The following is a 7,852-nucleotide window of genomic DNA, read 5'->3' on the forward strand; positions in this document are numbered from 1 at the left end:
CATCAAGCCAGTTCTTTAAAGAATTTATCAAAGGTGCTGAGACCACATTTTCTGATAGACTGTTCCCAGAACTTGTTGCCTAATTTTAAGAAAAAGTACAGTAATTGGTGAATGCTTCTTTATTCACACAGCATTAAATTTTCATATGTTACTATGAATTCAGCAGTAATGAGCCTACGGTTATGAATTGATGAGCTTACTGTTTATGCAATTTTTTTCCAAATTTACATTAACAATTGGATCGTTCTGCTGAAACCATACTAACAAGCATGAATGTACCGCCCTGTGACAGAAGTGTGCCTTCATTGTTAACTCTCTCATATGCACTCTAAATTTAAGCAAAATTAATGCAGTAATTACCTTAGATATGGCTTCAGACCACAGATACAAAACTGCCTTTGTGACTTCAAGGCTTTCAGTCAACCTTTATCCATTAAATAAGGAGTATAGTACTAAGTGCCTAGTTGTGTATACCGATTGTAAACTAGCTATTACTTTTGTTTTTTTCTTTTGCTTATTATATTTACTTGCTTATATTAAAAATGTTTATATGACCATATATTTGATATGAATTTGAAGAATGTGCTTGTAACCATCCGCCTTAAATTTCAAAGAGCACATCAGTGACGTGGAGAAAAATGTATGCGTGACTTTACAAACCACTGGAATGTGAAATGGCAACAAGTGAGTGCAGAATCTTCGCCTACAGTGACTAGTCTGCTGTGCAAACCTCTTGCTCGGGAAAGGAAACAGCAAGTTTTGAATATGCTATTTTGGGTGAAGACCCACAAGTTTGTTAATCAGTTTCAATCAGGGTCTGTGCCTGCAGACTGTACAGTGAGTAGTCTGATGTGCAGACCTCTTGCTAGGGAATGGAAATGGCAAGTTTTAAGTATACTATATTGGATGGAGACCCACTTGTTAATCAGTTTCAATCAGGGTCTGTGCCCGCAGACTATACAGTGAGTAGTCTGCTGTGCAAACCTCTTGCTCGGGAATGAAAACAACAAGATTTAAATCTGCTATTTTAGGTGAAGACCCACTTGTCGATCAAATTTTCAATCAGGGTCTGTGCCTGCAGACTATGCAGTGAGTGTAAAGAATTATAAGCATACATGTGCTTTCATACAAGTAATTTCATCCTTACATGTATTGTGGCAAATATTATACATTGCACTATACTTTTTTTGTAAGCAGTGACAAATGCTAAATGTCAATTGCTCTCAACTCTCAACTCAAATCTCAACTCAACTCTCAACTCAAATCAAATCTCAACTCAAATCTCAACTCGATGTATCACTGAGAACCCTGTTAGCTTGTCATACTCCAGTGAGTTGTTTATAATGTCTTTGTGAAAAAGGCTCTGGATCATCCATGCTCATGTGAAATATAGGTCCAGGTGGATGGTTTCTCTAAATTTGCCGCATACATGTACAATGGTTCCATGACATTGGCTCCGGCGGCAATTGCTCCGATGGAAAATCTACACGTTAAACATGAAATCTACATGTAGCCTCCAAAACTAAATGAACCCTAATCCTAATCTTTACATTATTCACATGCATGACATGTATCATATGAAATATTTATGATTTCATGTAATAACATATGTAACTTCTGAAGGTTCGTATGGCGGCAAAGAACATAGTGGGTTTCGAGATACACCATTTATTTTTCGTGGGCAAGTAATGATCCTTAAAAGGACCACCAAAATAACATAAGAAAAAAAGAAGTTGGGACATGACATCATCAGCCCATTATTCATGACGACGTGCATAAATATACTGTTTTTGTTTTCACAAAATATAGGTGTATTTTGAAATTCAAAAAAAAAAAAAAATCTTGACATCATTCTGAACCAAACACTTCATTACAATCCTAGCTCTAACCCTATGCCCTCTGAAAAAGTCCGGAGTAAATGTCGCAGGAGAAAATGTGCCGTTTGTACAGTATGTCTACAGTGAAAAAAAAAACGAGTTTATTTTTATGTATTTGTATATTATGGATTGGAACTGTGTGTAATATTTAAAAAAGATATTTTTTAATTGGATTTAATTGAGTTGCGCTTGTCACCTATATCGACCCAAGATGACTTTATTTCCCTGGCTGTAAACAGAGGTGATGTGTGTTTTCTAAAGGTTTTCATGTTGGAGAATGAATCAATTACAGTGTATAGGTCTCTGGACATGTGCAGTTAGTTACATTGATCCGATCAATCGTAAATCTATGGAAATCCATCAATTTTTCTACGAAAAATTTGCATAATGTCCTTTTTATGCAAAGAGAAGCACAGTGAATTTTCAAGAAAACAATGAATGCATGAATATACATCACAGCTAGAAAATATTTTGAGCAAACATGCGTAATAGATTTTTACGTTGCTGGCCGTCCATAGTTGCGATTGATCGGATCAATCTGACTTTTTGTACAACAGGGCCCAGGGGTTCGTCTAACAAAGAAATACGATCGATCCGATTAACCTCTACTGTGAAAAGCCAGCAATACCAACATCTAAAATGCATATTAGTTTAAAATGTTTTTCAAGATGTGGTGTATATATTGTTGTCTGGACAACTTAGCATGATCCTCTTTGATTTCAATGACACATTTTGCAATTTCCTGCAGGAAAAATTATGACATTAATGATTTCCATGGAGTTGAAGTTGATGAGATTAATCACAACTTTTTGTTAGACGGGGCCCTGGAGTTGTCTGGTACCTTTTAATTTAGGAAATGCACACCGCCACAGAGAAATACATTTACATGTTTATGTGCAATTGATACAGAGGGAAAGATATTAGTGATATGGATCCTGTTAATCACATTATAAATGTACAGCTAGATGTGATGATTTTGCCTTGAGATGGACTGGCTAAAATTTTATTTAAAAGTATATATATTTGATTACAGCAAATGAGTAATATTGAGTTCATGTACCTTGTTATTAAATTGAATATGTGCTTGTATTGATAATCGATATATTGATATTGAGAAAAGTTGAAAGGCTCCTGTTTTGGGGAAGATGAGCACAATTATTGTGAGCTGTCAATTTATTTTCATGCTTTTTAGGGGGAATATAAGAAGAAAATTGTTGACAGCAGACAAGTGTGTATTGGATGCCCTAGCATCGATTATATGTAAAAAAGCAGCTGAAATGTTTTAGCAGATGGTTTTGTTTGTAGTACATGTAACTCAAAGCAATAGCATTGTTTTTTCTGTCATTTTAAGTGATTGAAATAATACCGCTCACTTTGACACACTTTCTTGAGGCCACCGCACACCTGACGACCCAACTACAACTGGTCTGCGACTGAGTGAGGGGAGATGAATCGCAAGGAAGTCATAAGCCTCAACGCCGCACACCTTACGATCCAACTACCCTGCTGTCTGCAACTCACGCATGTGATTTTTCATTTTTGCTATAGCAACTGAGAAAATGGCGCTTACTACTGTGTATGTGCGTTGTATATTATATACGCGTCATATAACTCTGCTGTCTGATTGGCTGGAAGTTGGATTGAGCTCGCAATCCAGTCATAATGATTTGACATGTCAAATCCTCAAGATTTTCCTTGCGACTTGTCTCTGACCGGTCTTCGGCTCTCAAGCTGACAAGTGCTGTGATGTCGCATTTCCCTTCACTCAGTCGCATACCATTCGTAGTCCAGTCAGGTCGTAAGGTGTGATGTGGCCTTTACTTGATACAATCGTATTACTGGAACTTATCTGGATTGCTATAGGAGAAACTGTTTGAATGTGAACAATACTTCAAAATGAACAAGAAACAAAGTTTCATTTGATTGCCAGATGCTAATTAAGGGCAATAGTTATATGAAGTGAAATGTTGCCCATGTAGAAAGAAAGAGAAAATGTTTTTTCAACTCCTTCACAAGGAGTCATATTTATGATGTCTGATCAATGTATTTCATTTTAAGATAGCATATATGTTTATGTAAGTTACATGTAACACTCACTGAATCTGTCATGTATAAATCACCTTATGATAACAAAGGCGAATTTTGTCTAGACCCGTGACAGGTTGAATTAATTTGGCAAAGCATAAAGATTTGATTGATCAGAGTATAATTTCCTCTTTGAAAATATATTCATATAAAAGCCAAATCAATAAACAAAACAAAAGTTGGCAAGCTATTAAATTAATCAGCATTTTGTACAGGTATGGTTTTATATATTTTTTTTTCATTTACCCAAATAAATGGAGAAAAATAAATCATAATTTGCATAATGGATGAGTTTTAAATGTCAGATTATGGCACATTTTTTGTCTTTCTTTTTTTCCATCCTATTTTAAAGACAGTCTACACACCAGACCGATTGAACCATTTTCAAAAGAGTTGCAGGATTGCACTGCCGTTTATGAAATTTGCATTATTTGTTTTATAAGTTAGTATTGATGAACAACATTACTCTTGTTTTCTACATTATATGCAATGGTATTATGTACTCTTGTGGTAAGTCCACTTCTAACTGTATCAAGGAATGTAATCCTATCATTTCACAAGATGTACAAATAAAGAAAAGCATTTTAAAAAGTATTGACATTTTAAATTGTATTTGTATAGGTTTTACTTTATCCATTCATCTATTTGTTTCTCTATTTTTTTACCATACTTGGCTCTATACTGAAGCCAAAAAGTTTTTTTTTAAGCGCTAATAGAGTTTTCATAATACTATTTTGGGGGTATATTAGCAATCTATTAAATTGGGGACTTATGAAGAAAGAAATGAGAATTTTCAGAACCCCTAGTTGAGACCAGGGGCCCGTCTTACAAAGAGTTGTGATTGATCTGATCAATCGCAACTATGGAAAGCCAGATACGTCAACATAAAAAATGCATGTTTGTTCAAAAAAAAATGTCTAGATATGATGTATATTCATATATTTATCAATTCCTTGACAATTTGGTGTGTTCTCCTTTGTTTTCAAAGGACAATTTGCAAATTTCCTTTTGAAAAACTTATGACACTGATGGATTTCCATAGAGATACGATTGATTGGATCAATCTTAAAGGGGAATCCAACCCAAATAAAAACTTGTTTTTATAAGAAAAAGAAAAATCAGACAAGTTGATAGGTGAAAGTTTGAACAATATTGGACAAACAACAAGAAAATTATGAATTTTTAAAAGTTATAAATATTGGTAATCACTATATTCATGGAGACTTCAAATTGGCCGCGTATGGGATGTAATTGCGATGTAAGGCAAGGACTACTCTTTCATGTACTCCACTACATGTTATGGCTAAAATGTCATTTTTCCAAAAAGTTTTATTTCAAATTATATTTTTCTTTCATGAGGACATTAAACAATATTCTACCTGGGTTATATTTAGATTACTGCCCCAGGGAAGTTGGTACTAAGGAGAAAACCACAAATCCCTGATAATAAAATACATGGCCTATGGGAAAGTTGTCCTTGCCCCGTGTCATAATTTACTTACCCAGTTGCCAATTTGGAATCTACATACTATTAGTGATCCCAATTTTTAAGCAGCTATAATTTTCTTATTGCTTGTCCGATTTCTTTCAAATTTTCACCATTATGTTTCATTTATTTTTCTCCTTCCCCACACAACATTTTATGGCCAAGGCTGGATTCCCCTTTAACTCTTTGTAAGACAGGCCCTTGGGCTCCGTAACACAAAGATTTGCGATGAATTGCAAAATATGAAAGAACCACTCTGATTGGTCCCTGGTCAGTATTTTTTTACCAAATGCGCATGTATCATTAATATTGATTGGTCAGTTCATTTAGCGATTGATCGATATTCTTTGTGTTACGTAGCCCTGGGGAGCGTTTCATCAACATTTTGTCCTCTTTACAAGTTGTCAGATCTGGTAACTTTCCTTTATTCTGATTGGCTGAGAAGCACTTTTACTATGGTAACTGTCTGATATAAAAAACAGAACTTGTCAGATAAAGCGTCCAACAAGTCCGTGCATGAAACGCTCCCCGGCTCACATATCCCTTTAACAAACATTGCAGAGAAGTACATGATGTATAGCTGTCATTAATAACTCATACTGTAACTATCGCTCACCATTCGAGCCGGAGTGATCCTGAAATATACTCCGCCCCATTCAATATTCCTTTAATGAGCCCGATCATTGTAAACAGATAACCCTTCATTCTTACACCCACGAGAGGTCGATAGACCCCCTGCATCCAGCCGTGGCGCTCCTTCGGCGGACACCCTTTTACGGCGAACAAGTCCGTCGCGCGTTTTTAGACGACAGTGCCACGCCCCCATATCGGGTTAGGAAAGATGAGACTACCACGCTGGAGTAGTGCGGTAATGGTGTTGCAACGCAAGGCATGCGAGGGATCTCCTACCGTACGTGCCTCCGGAACGAGCAGGTGTATGTGATAGAGAATGTTCATGTATGTGCAGTTCGCCGGGGAGCCAAGCATGACCCCCCCCCCTCCAGAGCTCCACCACAAACAATGTTAAATAATTATATTAAAAAAATATAGAGAGAGCTTTAGAGTAGCTCTTCTTCCACTTCTTCCCTTTTCTCCCCCCCCCCCCCCTTCTCCCCATCTTCTTTTTTCACTACTTGAAAAATAACGAGGGGTTGTCTCGTGCCGCACCCCCCCCCCCCACTACGCAAGAATTGATTGCATATTGTAAAGAAGATTTGTCTTAGAAGTACATATTGCAATGTTCATAGATATCATATTTATTCTTGTTTGTAAATCATTAACTGGTGACATGTAATATCAATAATAGACGTACAAACAAAATTTCATCTACAACGAACGAGTTACAAAGATAATTTACACTTGTAACATTTAATTCCCAAGCTTACTGTCAAGTGTCAACAGTCATTTAATCGTTATAAAATGATAAAAGAAAAGTATAAAAAGAAACGATAAGATATTTGTGTTTAACAGGATTGCTCTTTTCTCCACATACTCTTCATTTTCGTAATCAAAGCACACAAATATTTGGGGAAATTTTTACGATATCGTTTAATCACATTGCAGGATAATACAATTCAAATTGCAATATAGAATATGTACTTTTCTAAACCGTGGACTAGTCATGCAGGTACATAAAAATACGATTGATTTTGAATTTTGTAAAAATATCTTAGGCATAGTCCTTTAAGTGACATAAATTCCATTTTTTTAACTCACTGTTGTAAACAAGATATCATGATACATATAAACATTCTGTACAAAATATTGACTATTTTATTCCAAAGTAAAATATAAAAAAGTTATCTTTATTATATTAGCATTATTTGAGGGGAAATGGTGGAACGGTAGGGAAATAAGAATAGGGATTTACAATATTTCTCTAAAGATTTTCTGAAAAGAATTTGTTTTCTATATCATAAATACACCCTAGTGAATCCTATCATTATGTATTCAATATAATCATATATGATTACGACTACTTGTACAACTACACAATGGCGTATATAATGAGCTAAAAAAAAACTTGAGGGTCCATGCAGACATGGCGTATCGGGCAAAATTTATAAAAAGCTGCGAAAGAGAGAAGCAGGCGAGGACAAATTTTTGTAATAGGTTTCTACATAATATTCAGAAATAATACATTTCACTTTTTTTTTTTTTGGGGGGGGTACCCCCATAGCTGCTACTATACTACTACTATTACTACTACTACTACTACTACTACTACTACTACTAGTACTACTACTACTACTTCTACTATATACTGCTACTACTACTACTACCACTACTACAACTTAATATTATTTTTCCTCCTCCTATACTAATATCGGGACTAATATTACACCTATACCACTGCCGATGCTGCTGCTACTATACTACTACTGTTCTGTTGATGCAGCTAAGG

Source organism: Lytechinus variegatus, chromosome 16, assembly GCF_018143015.1.
Source record: "Lytechinus variegatus isolate NC3 chromosome 16, Lvar_3.0, whole genome shotgun sequence".
Taxonomy (NCBI): domain Eukaryota; kingdom Metazoa; phylum Echinodermata; class Echinoidea; order Temnopleuroida; family Toxopneustidae; genus Lytechinus; species Lytechinus variegatus.